The sequence below is a fragment of the Notamacropus eugenii genome, chromosome 4 (genome assembly GCF_028372415.1).
Source record: "Notamacropus eugenii isolate mMacEug1 chromosome 4, mMacEug1.pri_v2, whole genome shotgun sequence".
NCBI lineage: Eukaryota > Metazoa > Chordata > Mammalia > Diprotodontia > Macropodidae > Notamacropus > Notamacropus eugenii.
Window position 1 is genome coordinate 83,922,128 of NC_092875.1, and position 19,753 is coordinate 83,941,880.

Here is a 19,753-nt window from a genome sequence, read left to right on the forward strand (position 1 = left end):
GATCCATCATAGGGTTGTGCCTCTAAGAGTTAGACAATAATATGCAATGACAAAATATCTGAGAGGTAGCATGATGTAGTGGTCAGGATGCCAGCCTTGGGATCAGAAAGTCCTGCCTCTGACACATACACCATCTTTGTGGCCATGGAAAAGTTATTTAACCTCTCATTGCTCCAAAGTCACTCTCTAAGGTGATTACATTAACAGAGAATTTCCCTATCAGTCATTCCCTAAATTGATAAAATTGTAGTTCCAGACCAAAATCAAGGAAAGAGTTTTCACTTTGCACATGAATTGTCTTTCTCATTCTTTTGTGAAATGTGCTCTAAATTTGGAAAGTACCTCATAACAACGGAAAGATGATTACATTTGGAGCAGGAGTCCAGATTGCATCCTAATCACAATATCACAATTCCTGATCCTTTGCTGATTCTACCAGTCGGGAAAAGAAAAAGAACAGAAGGGGAAAGAAAGCCTAAATACATCATCATGCCTAATGTGTGGAACCTGTAGTCTATCTGCTTCCCAATTTGATGGGGTGGGGTGGGAAGCCAGGTAATGCTGGAGTGAACATCTGTCCTTTAAGGTTTGATCAGCCTGCATCTACCATCTAATCATTTCTGGCAAGTGTTGTTTACAGACCTCCAGGTCACTTTTCTTCTTTGCTTAAGGAGTTCAGTGCTTCCTCACAGTCTGTCCTCAACTCCTGCCTTCACAGCATATCTGTTGAAAGTTCCTCAGACACCCTAAACTCCTATTTCCTCAACTTGTTCATTTTGCATTACCAGTTACTTACTCCTCTACCCCATTTAAGCCAGCTACAAAAGATTATCATACATATGCAGAGATGTACCACTTCTGTGTTGAGCTTTGAAGTTCCTTTATATGATCATATTCTATTATCATTTCATCTTTTCTTCTGCCTTGCAGAAATAACCTTGTTCTTTATCCACATCATGGCCCAAGGCTCTCAGCCCCTCAGTTCTTTTCCAAGCAATCACCCCTCTACTAGTTACACTCTCCTCCTTTCCCTATCTTGACCTCTTGGTGAACTGGTTTAAGTCTATACTGAAGACTTCTCCTGAGTCCCTTATCCCCTCATCCTCTTGTAAATATTGCCCTATCATGTTCCATCCTTCCATCACTCCCACTCTTTGCTTCGTTGTCTGATACACGCTGCTCCTGAAGGAGGAGAAAATGATGAAGTGTGCTAATTAGGATCACTATAAATTTATATTATATAAGCTCAATAGGACCTTAAGCAAGGCAATCCTTTCACAACTCCCCTATTAACATACTATCCCAATCTCCACAGTGGCTCTTTCAAAACTTTTTAATCCCTCTTCAAACTTCAGATGGTTCCTCCTTCTCCTACCCTCCTAGCTGTGAACCTTGACTCATATTTTGTTGAAAAAAAAAAACCAAAACCTTGAGGTCATTCATGGATAACTCTCTTTTCACTACTGCTCCTTATCTCCGACCACTGAGATGCCTTCTGCTCCATCTAGATTCTTTTCCTTGCAAAATCAAACTTTTCTATGTACATAAGTAATCCCATTCTAGTTCAGCACTCTCTCATTTATCTTCAAACTCTGTCAACTGACTTCTTCCTTACTGCCTACAAAACCCCATCCTCAAAAACCCTTCATTGACTCAGCCATCCTAACCATCTTTTCTCTTCTTTTGTGACTAAACTTCTTGAGAAAGTCAAGTTCGTTGCCCATCATTCTGACCTATGTTTTGCCCCTGGACTCCATTGACTCTGGAGGAAAGAGTGAGACCAATGACTTTGCGCATCCCTGTCTCACTTAAATCCAATTATCTTGCAAGTCAAGACATCACCTTCCTAACATCATTGGTCCTCTTTCAGAAAAGTGGATGAACAGCAATCTGTGAGAAGTTGTAGCTGTCCCCCTGAGGACCCAACTGAGCAGTTGCAGTTGGACAATGCTGCTATTTCCTCCCCCTCCTCTTCCTCCTAATCCTCTTCTTTCTTCTCCCCCTTCTCTTCTCCCTCTGTCCACATTGGGAATCATATACTTACACATAATTTTGATTGCTTATACTTTGGAGGATATCTTGGCATTTAGGGGTTAAACATTTTTGTCTTCTTCCATATTCATTTATTTATTCCTTTAAAAAACTGTTATGATTAACTCTTCTGGCTTATGTAGTTTTTATTCAGGATTTCTTCAAATATAGCACTGTAAATCAGGCTTTAATAAAGCCCATTTAAGTAAAGCTACATCATTATGCCCTTAAATTCAAATCTTTGATTCTTACTGACTGGCCAGTAATAGGTCCCAGAACAAGCCTGACTTGTTCATTTTGGGGTTTTAATGGCTCAGAGTGAGAGAAATAGCAATTTCTTCTATTCTGGCCAGAAACATTTAGAGTCTTCCCCTCACAGATTGATTCTTTTGGGAAGTCATACATATATCTTCTGCAAGTCAGTGACACTATCCTTCTTCCTTAAACAAGACATTCTGTCTCTAGAGTCCAGGCATCTTTTCTAGAAGTCTGCATGCCTGGGTGCTCCCTCTTCATCTCTAGCTGCTGACTTTCCTGCCTTCCTTCAAGCATCAGTTCAAAATCTTGCCTTCTACAGGAAATCTTTCTCTGTCACCCTTAATTCTAGTGCCTTCCCTCTGTTGATTATTTCCCTTTTATTATGTAGTTTGTATGCACATCATTATTCATATGTTGTCTTCCCTATTAGGCTGTTAAGTCCTTGAGAGCAGGGACTCTCTTTTCCTTCCTTTGCATTTCCAGTGTTTAACACAATATCTAGCACATAGTATGTACTTAACGAATGTTTATTGACTGACAGAGGGGATACTGCAATCTTTTGGAAGGATGTCTTATGCAGGTTCTCAAGAGACTCTTTGGCTTGAGTCGAGCGCCACCTAGTAGAAAATTCAGATAAGACATTCCCTCTCTGTGTGAGATCCTGTCACATGGCCTTTCTGCAGCATTAAGAAAGGCAGCATAAGAGCCAATTTGAAATGTTTGCAAAACAGTGACACCATTGTGGTGCCTGATAGATCTCACGGTAGGGGTGCTAGGGAAATAATTTACTTTTGATAGTTTTGCTCTATGCCCTTGCCCCAAGTTGGGGCAGAGAAGGAGGAATACCTCATTTGCTAATAATGCTATGGGTATAATATGAGTGGAGCATACAAAACTTATTCAGTGCCTGAGAATCAGCTGTAATTGGGCAGGTTACTTGACCATTTAATAACATCCTGACACTTTATGATTGTGCTCAAGGAGGAAGATGCTATGTCCAAGTCTCTGAGTTGTAGTGGGTGTTGGAGGTAGGGATATATGGGAGGTGAAACCCCTTTGTCTTCTATTTCTAGACTAGTGGTTGAGGACTACCTTACCCTATCAGGCTCGCTTGATTTGTTTAAAGCCCTTGACAATCAACTCTGACCCCCTCAATCACTCACTGTCTGCATTCTCTCCCTATGGGTCAAATTTTATGGATCATGGTGATCAGTCATTCAATCAAATTTGTTAAGCACCTACTATGTGCCAGGCATTCTGCTAAGCCATGGGGATACAAAGAATGTCAAAAGATAGTCCTTTTTCCCATAAATCTCAGTCTAAGGGGAGAAAAATTTTTCTATTCTCTTCTTTGACATTATCTGTCCCCAAAAGTGTTTACTACTAAATATTGATTCCTCCCATTTGTCCTCCCTTCTATCAACCCAACTTCTGCTCTTCTCCTCTACTTTCCTGTAATGTAAGATAGATTTTCATACCAATTTGAGCACACAAGTTTTTTCCTCTTTAAGCCAAATGTCATGAGAGTAAGCTTCATTTTTTCCCTCTCACCTTCCCTCTTTTCCCCTCAGTTGACAAAATTTTTCTTGCCTTTTATGAGAGATAATTTGCCCCATTCTATTTCTCCCTTTCTCCTCCCAATATATTTCTCTCTCACTGCTTAATTACACTTTTTAAAGATATGATCCTATCCTATTCAATTGACGCTATGCTCTCTGTCTCTCTCTCTCTCTGTGTGTGTGTGTGTGTGTGTGTGTGTGTGTGTGTAATCCCACCAACTACCCAGATACTGAAGAAAGTTTCAAGAGTTACAAATATTATCTTTTCATGTAGGAATGTAAGTAGTTCAACATTAGTAAGTCCCTTATGATTTCTCTTTGCTGTTTACCTTTTCATGCTTCTCTTCATTCTTGTGTTTGAAGGTCAAATTTTCTTTTCAGCTCTGGTCTTTTCATCAAGAATACTTGAAAGTCCTCTATTTCATTGAAAGACCATTTTTTTCCCCTGAGGTATTATACTCAATTTTGCTGGACAGGTGATTGTTGGTTTTAGTCCTGGTTCCTTTGACTTCTGGAATATCATATTTCATGCCCTCAGATCCCTTAATGTAGAAGCTGCTAGATCTTGTGTTATCCTGATTGTATTTCCACAATACTTGAATTGTTTCTTTCTAGCTGCTTGCAATATTTTCTCCTTGACCTGGGAACTCTGGAATTTGGCCACAATGTTCCTAGGAGTTTCTCTTTTTGGATTTCTTTCATGCGGTGATCTGTGGATTCCTTGAATACTTATTTTGCCCTCTGGTTCTAGAATATCAGGGCAGTTTTCCTTGATAATTTCATGAAAGATGATGTCTAGGCTCTTTTTTTGATCAAGGCTTTCAGGTAGGCCCATAATTTTTAAGTTGTCTCTTCTGGATCTATTTTCCAGGTCAGTTGTTTTTCCAATGAGATATTTCACATTATCTTCCATTTTTTCCTTCTTTTGGTTTTGTTTTGTGATTTCTTGGTTTCTCATAAATTCATTAGCCTCCATCTCTTCCACTGTAATTTTTAAAGAACTCTTTTTGTTCAACGAGCTTTTGGACCTCCTTTTCCATTTGGCTAATTCTGCTTTTTAAAGCATTCTTCTCCTCATTGGCTTTTTGAACCTTTTCTGCCAATTGAGTTAGCCTATTTTTCAAGGTGTTATTTTCTTCAGCATTTTTTTGGGTCTCGTTTAGCAAAGTGTTGACCCACTTTTCATGCTTTTCTTGCATCTCTTTCATTTCTCTTCCCAGTTTTTCCTCCACCTCTCTTACTTGATTTTGAAAATCCTTTTTGAGCTCTTCTGTGGCCTGAGCCCATTGAATACTTATTTTGGATGTTTGGGATACAGAGGCCTTGACTTTTACATCTTTCCCAAATGATAAGCACTGTTCTTCCTCATCCAAAAGGATGGGAGGAGATATCTGTTCACCAAGAAAGTAACCTTCTATGGTCTTATTTTTTTCCCTTTTTTTGGGCATTTTTCCAACCAGTTACTTGACTTTTGGGTCCTTTGTCAAGAGTAGGGTATACTCTGGGGACCTGTAAGATATCAGTTCCTCCAAGATGGCACAATCAAGCGTGTCCTGGTCTGGGCACAGGGAAGGATTTTTGTGCCCACAATCTTAGCAGACTTTCCTCTCCACAGGCACCTGACCTCCAGTTCCACCAAGCTAGCACAGGGAGAGGGGGGTGTGGGGCCAGGGGGGTGGGATTCAGTCAAGCTGTGGGGTCAGGGCCGCCATTCAGTTCGAGACTAAGACCAGCTCTGTCAGTGCCCCCAGGGGTTTTTACAATCCAGCAATGCTCTTGGGCTGCTGTAGGGGCTGCCTGACAACTCCTGCTGCCTGCCCAATGTGGCCTCTGTGGGCCACTGCCTGAGGCCAGGGTTATGGGAAGACCCCCCTCTCCCCTCCTGGCCAGCTGAAATAACCCCTGCCCCTGACCTTTGGCACCTGTGGGTTGAGGGATCTGAGAACCCAGTGCTGTCACTGGGGATTCTGCACCTGGAGATTCCACCCCCAAGGGCTTTTCACGAGCCTTGAGCCTCGCAGCCAAAGCTGGGCTGGCCTCCATGCTCTGCTCCGCGTCTGGTGCAACTGATGTTTCCCATGGGCCTTTCAGGTCACCCTGGGCTGGAAATCTCCTCCACTCTGTTGTTCTCCACTTCTGCTGCTCCAAAATTTGTTGAGAGTCCCTCTCTTCAGGTGTTTTATGGGCTGTGTGGGGGAAGCCTGCTTTTTTTTTTTTTGTCTTTCTACTCTGCCATCTTCGCTCCCTAATTCTGCTTTTTAAAGCGTTCTTCTCCTCATTGACCTTTTGGACTTCTTTGCCCTTTGAGTTAGTCTATTTTTAAAGGTGTTATTTTCTTCAGCATTTTCATGGATCTCCTGTAGAAAGCTGATGACTTGCTTTTCATGATTTCCTTGCATTATTCTCATTTCTTGTGCAAAATTTTCCTCCACATCTCTTACTTGATTTCCGAAATCCTTTTTGAGCTCTTCCATGTCCTGAGATCATTACATATTTGTTTTGAGGTTTTGGACACAGAAATCTTGACTTTTATGTCTTCCTCTGATGGTATGTATGCATTGTTCTTCCTCATCCAAAATGATGGAATAAAATATTTGTTCACCAAGAAAGTAGCCTTCTATAGTCTGATTCCCCCCCCCCCCCCCTTTTATGAGCATTTTCCCAGCCAGTTACTTTACTTTTGAGTCCTTTATCAAGAGGAAAGTATACCCTGGGGACCTGTAATTTCTCAGTTCCTCCAAGTGGTACAATGAAGGGACAGGAGTTTACTCCTTTCCTGGCTTGTGCTCTGGTCTGGGAACAACCACAAGCTTTTCTGCCCAAAATCTGTGAGTAAGGCTCCCCCTCCAGAGCCTCCACTAGCTCTGCCACTCTAGTGCTCCTCCTTACTCCAGGATTCCCAGTCAGGGCTGACATCCAAATCAGCTGCTTGATTCCCACAGGGCCTTTAGATTGAGGGCTTCAAAAGTGGACACTGCCACTGCAGTGGTTGCTGCTGGCAGGGCCAGATCACATTCCCTTCTAACCCAGGTGAAAAAGTTTTCTCACTGAGCTTTGAAACTGTCTTTGGTGTTTCTGGGTTGAGCAATCTGAGAACTGCAGCTACTACTTGGGATTCTGCATCCCAAAGCCTGCTCCAGTCCTGTCCGTACCACACCTCATGTTCAAGGCTGATCGGTGCTCCACTCTGAGCCTGGTGCAATAGAACTTTCTTCTTGGCCTTCTAGGCTGTCTTGTGCTGGAAATCTCTTCCATTCTGTTGTTTTGTGGTTTCTGATGGTCTAGAATTTGTTTAGAAACATTTTGTAGGTATTTTATGGGCTGTGGGGAAAAGCTTCTTTAGGTCAGTCCTTCTACTCTGCCTGATACTTCAATCTTTTCGAAAGTTTCTCATGCATGTGTCTGAGGATCTGAATAGGCTCCTTGGCTTGAGTAACATGCCACCTTGTAGGTAATTCAGACAGGACATTCCCTCACTGTGTTAGATCCCACTACACTGTCTTTCTGAAGAGAAGAACTGTAGCACAAGAACAAATTTGGAATGATTACAAGGGAGTAATAAAGGGAAATGTCACCATTGACCAGACTCTTCAGAAATCCGAGCATCTTCCTGGAAATGGGATGGGTCTTAAACAAGATTGTGGGTGTGATCTAAGGGTGGTCTAGCAGTCTGGAAGGAGGGGTTTAGGGTGGATCTTGAGGAGGAGTCTAAGGAGGATCTTGATGGTACTTGGGTGACCAGAGATAAGAACCAAGAGAATGGAATTTTGATGAGATAAAGGGTAGGAAGCAGCCAGAAGGAATCCAGAAATAACAGACAATGGAGGGAGAGGCTAGGCTAAGGGTATTTGGACAGGATCAAGGCTGGGAAGTAGCCAGAAGCATTTGAACAAAGGGATAATGAAAGGCTTATAGCCTCAGGCAAATTCCAGATCAAGTGGGAAAATGCCAGGAGAGTTTAAAGTGGGTGGTTTGTCAGGTCCTATGGGACAAATGGGACTCCAATTCTTTGAGGTGAGGGGAAAATGTCTTGGCTTGTGCCTGTACCCCATCACATACAATGGTTGCAGAGAATGACAACAACAAATAAACCTTGAATTATGAATGATAAAAATTGGTCTAAAAGAAAGGGCAATACCTTTGTATATTGTCATTGCAGAACATTGCATCTAGAGGAAGACTTGATTAATGTGATGCTTAGTTTTGCTGAGATGATTTAAAAAATTATTGCTTATTCTTTGTTGCATAGAATGTCTTGCTAGGCAGGAGAAAGATGAAATGGAGCTTAAGTTCATGTAAAATCAAAAGAGAGCAATTAAAATAATTAATGATGCAATTTGACCACTATATATATGCCTTAGACTTTGAAGCATATCTTCTTATTCCCTAGAGTGATTCATAGATCCTATTGCTTAGTTGATTCTATTGAAAAATTTGAGGCACGATTATATTCTGCATTCTGGAATTCAGGGTTTTGATAAGTCTTGGTTCCTTTCGGGGAAGGCATTGACTCTTAAGTTGTCTTTGCACATCAAGTCCACTAGGTGGTGCAGTACATGAAGTGCTAGAGATGGATTCAGGAATGAATGATAGCAGTGTTCAACTACCTGAAGGACTGCCATGTTGAAGAAGGATTAGATTTCTTCTCTCCCTGGGATCAATAGGTGGACATTATTTAGAATCATATTTAGGGTTGAGGTCAACAAAAGTTTACTCCCAAATAGAGCTGACCCAGAGGTGGGATGGGCTGCCTCAGGAAGTTGGTTCCCTTTTCATTGCAGCTGGATGGCTGATTGTCAGGCATACTGTAGTAGGTATTTCTTTTTCAAGTGTAGATTAGGCTACGTCACAGAATTACACAGTGTTGGAGTGAAAAGGACTCTCAGAGATCACCTATTGGAACACATGCATAGAAAACAATCCCTACTACAGTAAACCCAATGCTCTTTTGGTTAATGACCTCTTGCCATGGTGAACCCGCAATGCTCTGAGATGGCTCATTCTATTTTTGAACAGCTATAACTGTTAGGAGATTTTCCCTGGCATCAAACTAAAATTTGTCTCTTTTTAACATCCACTCCATTGTTCCTTATTGTTTCCCATGGAGTCAGACAGTAAGTCTAAGCTCACTGAGGTCTCATTCAACTCTGACATTCTGTGATTCAAAAGCAACAGCAATAACAACTGATTAAGAACAGCATTTTTATTATTTTTAAATCTGTGTACACTTTTTAAATGTTACTGTATTGAATATTCCTAATGTCCTAACTATACAGAATGAAAGCATTCAAAACATAAAGACCTAGGGAAAAATATATGAACCATGTGGAAACAAGATGAAGTACACAGAATTCCCATTATCCTCTCTACTATCAGAAGTGTCTTGAAAGTACCTTTAGAGAATTTACAAAAAACAAGTTTACATGCTAACATTTTTACTCAGTTTTTCCTCAATGACATAAAGCAGTCATAATATTTAGCTGTGCAATAGCTAGAAGAAATTTGCTTAGTCCTGTAGTCTAGCATGTAGTTAAATGAGAGGCTTGGCTCCTTTCGTACACTTTCTCTTTACCATAGGTAATGAAGAAAGGTGATAAAGAATCAAATCTGTGACTCAGAAGATATCTATTGAAGAACAAACTGCACAGGATCAATGAGGATGGGCTCCAGGGAGGCATCTGTGCCCCATGTCCCCAGTGGTCTCAGTGTACCATGGTTATGGGAGAATCAGACCTGTCCTGGTGAAAAACAAGAGACCTGAGATTCCTCAGGATATATTTCCAATTTTCTCCAGTGTCCTGGATGCAATGAGGACATTGGGGGAATATTTGCTGGGAAGTATAAAGAAAGGAGAAGAGAATGATCAAAGGAAACAGAGACCTGAAAAGGAATTATAGTTACTGAGGCAAATTCACTGAGGGTGAAAGGGGTAAGGACATGAGGCATATTGCTTGGAGGTCAAGTCTAGTCTATAGCCAGGGTTGGAGAACCTATGGCCTTTTTAAAATTAACAAACAGTCTCCTTTTTTTGAAATTATTAAGTATGTAGTATTTAGAGTTTTTACAGAAAAATATACATTTTAAAGTATATCTAACTGATGTTTCTTGAATGTGGCCTTATCTGATGACAGCTAAAATAACAGCATGAAAAGGTTCTCCACCCCTGGTAGAGCCACTCCTATGCATTGTTGATATGGACTAGAGACAGAAGTATGAACACTGAGGCTTGCAATTTCCTTGAGGTAGGGTGAGAGATGTGGAGTCCTCTTTTCCCCTTTAGAAAACTTCCTCAGGGAAGGAGCATGACTTTAATGAAGTGTTGGGTGTTGGAGGAATGGTGAGGTTTTGGACAAGCTGGAACTAGAAAGGAAGAAGGATAGGATGTGGGATGCAATACCCCTTTAAGGGTAGGACATAGTGATGAGGGGCACTGTCCTGGTAGTTGAGAGGTAATTCTAGCTTTAGAAAGAAAAGGAAGGAGAGAGTAAACAAGAAGAAGAAAAGAACTATATTATAGGGAGAAAAAGAAAAAAAAGATGGAGGGAAGGAGTAAGAAAGGAGAAATAACATAGAAATGGACTATGATCTTGCTTTTTGTCATAATCCACTTCTTCCTTGGGTGTCCCCAGGCCAAATCCTATGTCTCCTGGTCAATCTTCTTCCCTGGGCCACCACTTTCCCCTGCTTTGATCTTGGTAAGCCTCCCCCTTGTGAACATTTTCCCATTCCTTCCCAAATTGAGCATAAGTGACCTTGTGGATTTAATCCTAGAACATCCTTACCTCCTTCCCTTGGTAAGTCTGACCATTTTCTGTGTGCCAGCTAGCCTACCTGACAAGCCTCAGTTACCTGAATCACGAAGTTATGAGGAAAAGCTGAATACGGGTTAAAATCATCTTTAGTACTGGCAGAATAAAGATGATGTTCTCAATATTGGTGAAATTCATTGAAAGCAGCAATACTAGAAGAAAGTGGGTAGAATAATATCCAGGTAGAATGTCCATAACTGTTATTCCCAAAAGTGTGATGAATATCAAAATGAGACTCCAAACAAACCAGTACATCCAATTTTTCTTGAGAGTAAACCCTGCAGAGCAGACCAATGTTTGCCACCTCTTAGACACTGGCCCAAGGTAGACTATAAAGTTTTACTTCCCTGTGCCCTCCTTTAGAATGGCTGGAACCACTTGTCTCATCTCCCGCATAATCACAACCCACAGCTGGCTTTCTCCACCACCTCCGGATTACCTGACACACCAAATTATACAGAATCTCTTCCATCCTCAGGAACCCTTCCCTCTCCTCACCCCAAAATTTCTCAGAACCTCTTTGGGTCACTATACATGTGAACAAGAGAAATCTACATATTGCTGAGGGAAACTGGGCCAAGTCACACTTGTCTTTGAAAGGGAAAAAGGGATCCTTGGGGTTAGGATTGTCCAGAGATTACGGTAGGAACAGATTGAAGACTGAGAGTTGACATCCAGGATTTCAGGAGGATAGCCCTTTCATATTGTCCAGTTACCCTCTCCCCCCATTTCTCCCCTAGGTCAGCATTACCTGGGCAGTTGTGCCATGTCCACAAAGAACAAATATAAAGACCCACTTCCATTGAATAAGTCACTGCCAGGATCTCATTCAGCTGCCACCAAAAGGCATGTCTCAAAATTTGTTCTGAAAAAGGACACCAAGGGTCAAGGGCATAATCACTCAGACTGTACTCTAAAGCTCTTGACTGTCAGCTCTGACTAAAGGACTCAGGACCTCCCAAAAGACTGGAAGTAGGAGTTTTCTCCAACCAATCTGTCTCATAGAAGATGACCACTAGCCCAACTCTCCAGCTGAAGAGAGAAGGTAGTGAAGTGGAAGGATGTGAATTTCCTATGGTCCCCAAAGACATCTAATTATCCCTTCTTTGCACCCATGTTTTCTCATGTAGGGGACATTCCAGAAGAAGATAGAGACCACCAACTTCAGGGATGGAAGGTGTTAGTGGGAGGATCCAGGGACTCAGAGACAATTCCTTAGCTCCAATCACAGAACCTTGAGGAAAAAGGAACTCAGACTGTGATACCTATTGTACTACAGTAGGTTTTCTGTCTCTATTGCCTTGTAAGCAAGACACCCCAGAAAACTCCAAAAGTTGTTTATTATAAGGATTCCTGGTGCTATTATTGGGTCTAATAAGTGGGAAAGAGTAGAGGCCCCAAGTGTTAAAATTACTCTAACTTCCCTGCTCAAAATGTTCAAGAGGAATTCCTTGCCCTAACTTTTCATCATACTTACCTCTGTAGATGAGTAAGAAAGATATAGAAAATAAATATGAAATGGTCCACAAGCCAGTGATGCTCCTCATCATACTTCCCACCTTTGGATCCACTGGAATTGTCTCTTCCTCACCTGTAATACATCATGCCAATTCAGGAAAATCTGACCTGCATACTCTATCCTGACAGAGGAAAAAGCATTGTTCTTTGGGAATCTCCTCCCCAAAGTGAATGTCAGTTATAGGAACATCCTTCCTGAGGAGAGAGGCATCCTTGACCCTACTCAGTGCAGAAGATGTAGATATGACTGAGCATAGGAAGAACAGTGGTCGTGGCCATACATTTCAGGCTTCCCAACCGTTAGACCCATCCTTGGGTCTCTCTGGCCCCTGCTTGCACCCATTTCTCATCCATAGATGTCTCCCCTCAAACCCCAGAAATTGTCTACCAACTTCAGAACAGAGCATATAATACTTGCAATATATCTTCAAAGTATATAATGTATATTATGGGAGTGTTTAATGAGAAGTATGTAACATATAGTACATACAATTGTATACTATATTATATATAACAATAAGTATGTATGAGAGTATATCATGAGAATAAACATTATAATGAAAGGTGGACCAATTCTAATGAGGTGCTGGGGGAATGTGACTATACATAGATAGAATGATAGATTGATAGACACATTATATATAGACAGACAGACAGATAGATAGGTAGATAGATAGATAGATAGATAGATAGATAGATAGATGGATAGATAGATCCTCAGACACCATAAATTCCTTGTTCTTCAACTTATTCTTTCTCCTGACCAGTTACTCCCCTACCCAATTTAAGCCACCCACAAAAAATATCATGCTCTTGATCTTGCCACTTCCACAAATGTAGCACTTCTGTGCTCATGAGCTTTGAAACTTCTTTTTCTAATTATAATTTATTATCATTTCATCTTTTCTTCTACCTTGCACCCACTAACCTTTTTCTTCATCCACATCATAACCTCCAGTCTCTCAGTCCCTCAGTTTACTCCCAGGCAATCACCCCTCTACTAGCTACACTCTTCTCCTTTCCCCACCTTGACTTCTTGGTGAAGTGTTTTAAGTCTACACTGTCCTCTTCTCCTGAGTCCCTTATTTTCATCCTCTTATAAAACTTTGCCCTTCAGTACTTCAGTCTTAGATCACTCCCACATTTTGCTTCTCTCTGCTACACACTATTGCTGAATGAAGCTGGAGAAAATGATGGAACTATGCTGACTAGGTTCACTACAAATTTATATTATATAACCTCAACTGAATCTCAAGTCACACAATCCTTTTATATCTCCCATATTAACTCTCTATCCCATTCTCCACAATGGTTCTCCCAAACCTTATTATCCCTCTTCAAATCTCCCATGGCACCTCCTCTCCCACCTTCCTAGCTGAGGACCTTGACTCATATTTTACTGAAAAAAGTGAGGTCATTCGTGGATAGCTTCCTTTTCCCTGTTGCTCCTTATCTCACAACACTCAGATGACTTCCACTCCATGTCTATCCCTTTTCTTGCAAAGGAAAACTTCTGTACATGCACAAGTGATCACATTATAGTTCAGCAGATTGCTCCTTTCTGTCATTCTCACTCTCATTTATTTTCAGTCTCACTCTCTCTATTGGATCCTTCCTTATTGCCTACCAATGCCCTCCTCAGAAAACCCTCACTTGAACCATTCATCCTGGCTATCTATTCTCTTCTTTTGTGGCCAAAATTCTAAAGAAGATGGGGGCCATTTCACAGCATGCTGACCAATGTCTTGCCACTGGACCCCATTTACTCTGGAGAAGAGAGTGAGGCAGATTACTTTGCACAGCCCTGCCTCATTTAAATCCAATTCACTTGCAAGTCAAGACATCAGTCTCCTGGTGGCACTGGTCCTCTTTGAGAATGAAGGTACAACAACAGTCTGTTAGTAGCAGTACCCTCCCCCCTGGGGACATAGTTAAGCTGTTCCATTTGGGCAATGCTGCTATTTCTTCCCTCTTCATCCTTCATGTGTTCTTCCCCCTCCTGTGTTCTCCTCTTCTCCCTCTGTCCATGTGGAAAGTCATATCTTTACATGTGGTTTTGATTGTTTATACTTTGCAAGATGTGTTGGGGTTGGATTTTTTCTTCTTCTTCCCTATTTATTCTATTTTAAAAAAACTGGAAGTTAAGTCTTTTGTCTCTTCTAGTTTTCATTCCAGATATTTTGAAATACAGCTTTGATAAAGCAGGCTTTGATAAAACCCATTGGGATTCAAATAGAGCTACTTGACCTAAATCACTTTGGCTCTTTATTGTCTTGATTTTCTGCCTCAGTTCCTTTAACTGTAAAATGGGGGTAATCACAGCACTTACTTTATAGGATTGTTCTGAGGACTGTGTGTCACTGTCCTTGAAACTTGTAATTAGCTACTGGACTGATTATTCCTTAGTCCTAGTTAATGCCTTCCCCTCTAGGGCTTCTTTCACAGCCTCATTATCCTTCCTTTCAGGAACTTGACTGCACCCCTCTCTCTCCATTATTTTAGTCCCTCATTCCCTGAGTCACCTTAATCCCTTTGGTCTTAAAGAACTTTCAACTCTAGAATTCCTTTAGCCCCATTTTGGTCCAGAGACCTCTTATCCATTCAGGAGCCTGAAGAATTACCGTTTCCAATGGTGGCCTGGTCAGAGTTCATACTTTGTATGCATTGGGAAGTATCTGATATTGCGTGGCCTTGGGTCTCACAAAGACAAGAGTTTAATAGCTAGTCTGTTCTCTCCAATAATAATAGCGATAAACTTTTTGTATCACAATCTAAAAACTGCATAACTTTTTACAGAAATCATATCAAATAAATCTCATAAGAATTCTGACAAACAGGTACTATGAGTTTTACTATACTCATGTTAAAGATGAGGAAACTGAGTATCAAAGAGTTTAAAGGGTTTTCCAGAAGCCCAGGTCTATTTAATTCCACCTCTTTTTCCACTATCTCATCTGTGCTCTACTCACCAGTATATTTTCTTCCACTACAAATTCACACACACACGTACATACTTCCCCTTCCCCTAGAAGATACCAGGGATCTCCCCAGAAATCCTCTTACAAGTTATCATGTTCTTTGGTACATTTCATCTGATAAAGTATTGGGGTTTGGGGGTGGTGATGCGAGGTAGTGGGAAATTATACTATTGCATAGTCACAAAGAGGGATGGGACCTTGGAGACAAACAAGTCCAATATTCTCCCCACCCCACCACTACATTCCACTCTATATTCACCCAGTCTAGACATTTTACCACAGAAGAAAAAACCAAAGGCCAGAAGGAGACTTAGGGAAGGTCACACATATTATTTGTCACATTGCCTCCTAGCACCTAGGGGAGGTCTCCTGGAGTGGGTGTTAATACCATGTTCTACCTAAAGTGAAAGGAAAAATAAAATACAGAAAGCAACAGCAGTGAGTTTGAAATATTAGCAGCCTATTGGGTAAGTAAGGGTCAGATGACAGGTCTTGGTGACAGTCACCAATAGGTGGAGCTCTAGAACACTATCTGGACCCAGAGAGGAAAAAGTCAATTTCAAATGGAGGCTGGACTATCAGCAGCCCTTCTGTAAAAGAGGTGATGAGCTGGAACCAAAGGCTATTGTGAAGTTAACCTGAGGCACAGGAAAGAGCAGAGTGGTGGTAAAAGGCAGTATGAGGGACAGTCTCTGAGGGGGCCTTGGACGGGTGGTCTCTGGTACCATGAATTATTCTCGTACTTGATAAATTCCCTGTGACTCTGTTTCCTGTTTTTGTTCTTTAATAAAATAACCTTTGGTATGTGACTGGCCTGAGGGAGTAAGCAGCATGAAGACCAGGTCATGTGTGGGGTCAGCAACAAAATGTGCTGCTCTTACAAACCCACAATGTAACCCTTAGAATCCTGGAGTTGAAAGAATAAAGGCAAGATATGAGTACCTACTATGTGCCAGACACTGTACTAAGTGCTTTAAAAATACTATCTCATTTGACCCCTACATCAGCTGTGGAAGATAGATGATATTATTATCCTTATGTTATACTTGAGGAAACCAAGGCACATAGAGGTTAACTAACTTGTCCAGGGTCCCATAGCTAGTAACTGTCTAAAGCTGGATTCCAACCCATGCGTTCCTAACTTCATGCCCAGGAATCCATCCACTGAACCATCTCTTTGCCTGTAGAAATAGCTGTCCCTCTGGAGAGCCAACTGGTGTAACTAATGCTGTGAACTGTGTGTGAGTTTGAAGGGGGTGCATGACAAAAGTAGAATGACTTTATTGGCCATAATCTGGGGCATCCTATAGTCTTCTCTGGCAAGGGAACCTCACCCTGAATCACAGGAACCTGAGCTCACTCAGAAATTTCTGGAACACGTGGTCTGCATTGAAGGACTCAATATTTGGAATGATGAAGCAATTCCATGGTCCTTGTGTTGGTAACAGAGGCACAGGGATGTTTCAAAGAAGATTGGCCACTGAGCCAGAAAGAGCAGCCAGTTCAATAGGTTTTAAAAGGAGAGATAACTCCCACTTCTGTTCCCTTCTTCTCTTTTGAACCTGTGGCTTAGAACTCTCTCTTTCTGGGAATTGTTATGAAAGGATGAGAAGGGCATCTCCTAAATCCTGCCACCTTGGTTGCAGTGGTAAATGTCTGCATATGACAGCATTAGTTGCCCATTCCAGTCTGAGACTGGTTCTTGAGTTCATGTTTCTATCCCTGTGCAAAACTGAACAGTAATGGTCCTAAGATGGACCTTTAGGACATCCTGGGGCCATTACTTGGAGGTGACTGGCAGCAGAAAGAGTTTTCTGCAGCTACATCTGACTCACAGAAGATTACCAGTGATAAGAGTATGAGGCCAACCTTGGCAGACTTATCAGAAGACATGGGCCTTGAGGGAACTGTTTGGACAGAGCAAAGTCAAGAAGAAAGTGTTTTGTTTGTTGAAATATTAAGTTTTTGACAGAATATCATTGGAATTATGGGTTACTTTTAATGTTGGAAGTGTTTGCCAATGCACACTTCTGACACTTGTGTTTTAATCATTTCTTTTGTGTGGAAGAAACAAATAGCAATCCTATACTGATCCACATTTTATACTAATTCCCTCTATACTTCCTTTTGGGGAGACCCTAGACATGAGCTACACTGCCCTTTCAGTGTTTGCCCTTGAGATTCCTAGGAGCAGGGGAGTAAAGCCCAATAGACAAGAAAAAAGAACCTGATACATATTTATGGGGAAGGATCAGAACTCAGTTATTCTGTGAGCCCAGAGTTGAGGACCTCCCCAGGTTCCTGGTCCTACACCTGATTTGTTTCCTATGTGGGGATAGAGATGCTTTCTTTCACTAATCAGCTCTGGCTCTGGCCTCTTGAGCAGACTGAATTCATTAACAGCAGAACCTGGTCCCTAAATAGAGGGGTCGCACTCTTTCTTGAACTTGTTGACTGAAAATAATTGTCTGATGACTGATCACTCCAAATTCCTTAAGCTGAACTTGACATTTTCCCCTCAAAATCTCCTATCTCCTCCTAACTTCCTTTCTCCATGTGTGTGAAAATATCTGGTCTTCTTTGATTCTTTTTCTTCCGCACCCCCCAGGACAGCTAGGTGGTGCAGTGGATAAAGCACAAGTGCAGAAGGCAGGAGCACCTGAGTTGAAATCTCACCTCAGACACTTGACACTCAGTAGCTGTGTGACATTGGGCAAGACACTTAACCCCAATTGCCTCATCCTGGGTCATCTCCAGTCATTCTGATGAATATCTGGTCACTGGATTCAGTTGACTCTGGAAGAGAAGTGAGACTTGTCACCTGCACAGCCTTCCCTCACTCAAAACAAAGTGAAGTGCAAGTCATGTCATCATTTCTCTGATGGCATGGTCTCCTTGGTAACGAAGGACAAACACACATCCCCATACCACACAAAGCCAAATTTCTCTTGTTTCCACCTCTGACAATTTTCATTTTTCTTCCAACATTTTTCTCCTGCTGTCTTCACTTTAGTATAGGCCTTACATCCATCTTTCACATCGCTGCCAAAGCAATCTTCCTGATACGTAGTTCTGATCCCTTCACTTGTTGTGAATGATTGATGAATGAAAATCTAAAGAGTGATGGAAATGTTCATTTGTCTCAGCGGCCCACAGGTATCTATGGTGTTTGATGTTACAATTGGGGGAAATGAATGATCTGTGGGAGGGTATTTGTCAGAGGTACTGCCGAAGGTACCATTGGGTCAAATGACTGGGAGTTAGGAGGCAGTGAAGGATATTATCTTATACAATTCTTGCTCATACTGGCCTGTTGGACTAACGGGGGATTCCCTGACTCAGCTGTCTATCATACTTCCCTCTTACATTTATTATGAAATAATGAAAAAAGCCAAATGTCATTATCCTGATGCCAGTTACACTCCTCCTCATCCTCACATGAAACACAGCAAACCAATCCATGACTGTATGACTTGCACACCCCATCCTTGCACAGGACTAGGTATTACACAAATGATTGTAGGAGTCTCCTGCCCAAAAGAAAGTACACTCTAGGGGCATCCCCTAGAGAGCAGTGACATCTTTGGTGTAGAGTATAGAGACCTACCTGAACATAGAGAGAACAGGGCTGTAGTCACATACTTTGAGCCTCCCAATCACTTGACTCACTCCTGGGTGCCGCTGATCCCTGCTGTTCCTTGTTTTATCATTCCCTGAACCCATTGTTCACTTACAGCAGCCTTCCCGAAATGCTTGAAGCTATTTTTCAATCATAGGCCAGAACCTGTTTGTTGACAATGATGTTAGACTTTACAGAGGGTGCTACAGGAAGGATATATAGTTGTGCTGGGTATAGAAAGGGGATATTTTGTATATCTTGGTGAAGGGAGATGTTGCATTCTCTTGAGGGGATGTGTTGGGGGGGAAAACCTTGATTGTATATGATTACTTTTTCTATAGAGAGAGGAAGGATATGATACCTAGTTAGCTAAGCTATGCAGTACCAATAAAGGCCAGTGGTCATCAAGAAATTTTCCTAGTGTCTGAGAATAAGCTTGTGGCGAGAGAATGAACACCATCTTATTCATCTAGGGTAGAGGGGTGGGGTAGGGAAGGAAATCCCAAATCTTCTCAGAGGACATAAAAATAAGATAAATGATGCAAGAGAGAATCAGAAGAGGTCAAGTTAGAGCTAGATGTTGTACACTTCCCCATCTGGGATACAGCATGTTTCTTTCTTTGCGCTTATGCCTAATGACCTTTTCTGGATCTGTCTATTATAAATGGTCTATGTATTATAAAACTTTTTCCCGGGTCTGTAAAAAGTAAAACTGCTCAGTTTTTCCTTTTCAATAAGCAGTAGAGAAAAACCCCAAACACTGATCATCTGGAGTGTGGGGAGACATCTGGGAAAAGGAAAAAGGGAGATGATGGTAGAATGAGGCACTCAGTCCCAATAGCAATGACAGTCAAAAGGGAAAGGTAACTAAGCATGGAGTTGTGGCAGATCTCCCATTTCTGCCCTTTACTTGCCATCCTTGCTTCCTCATTTTCCTACCTCATTCTCCCTCCTTTATTTATGGCCTTGAACTTATCCTCA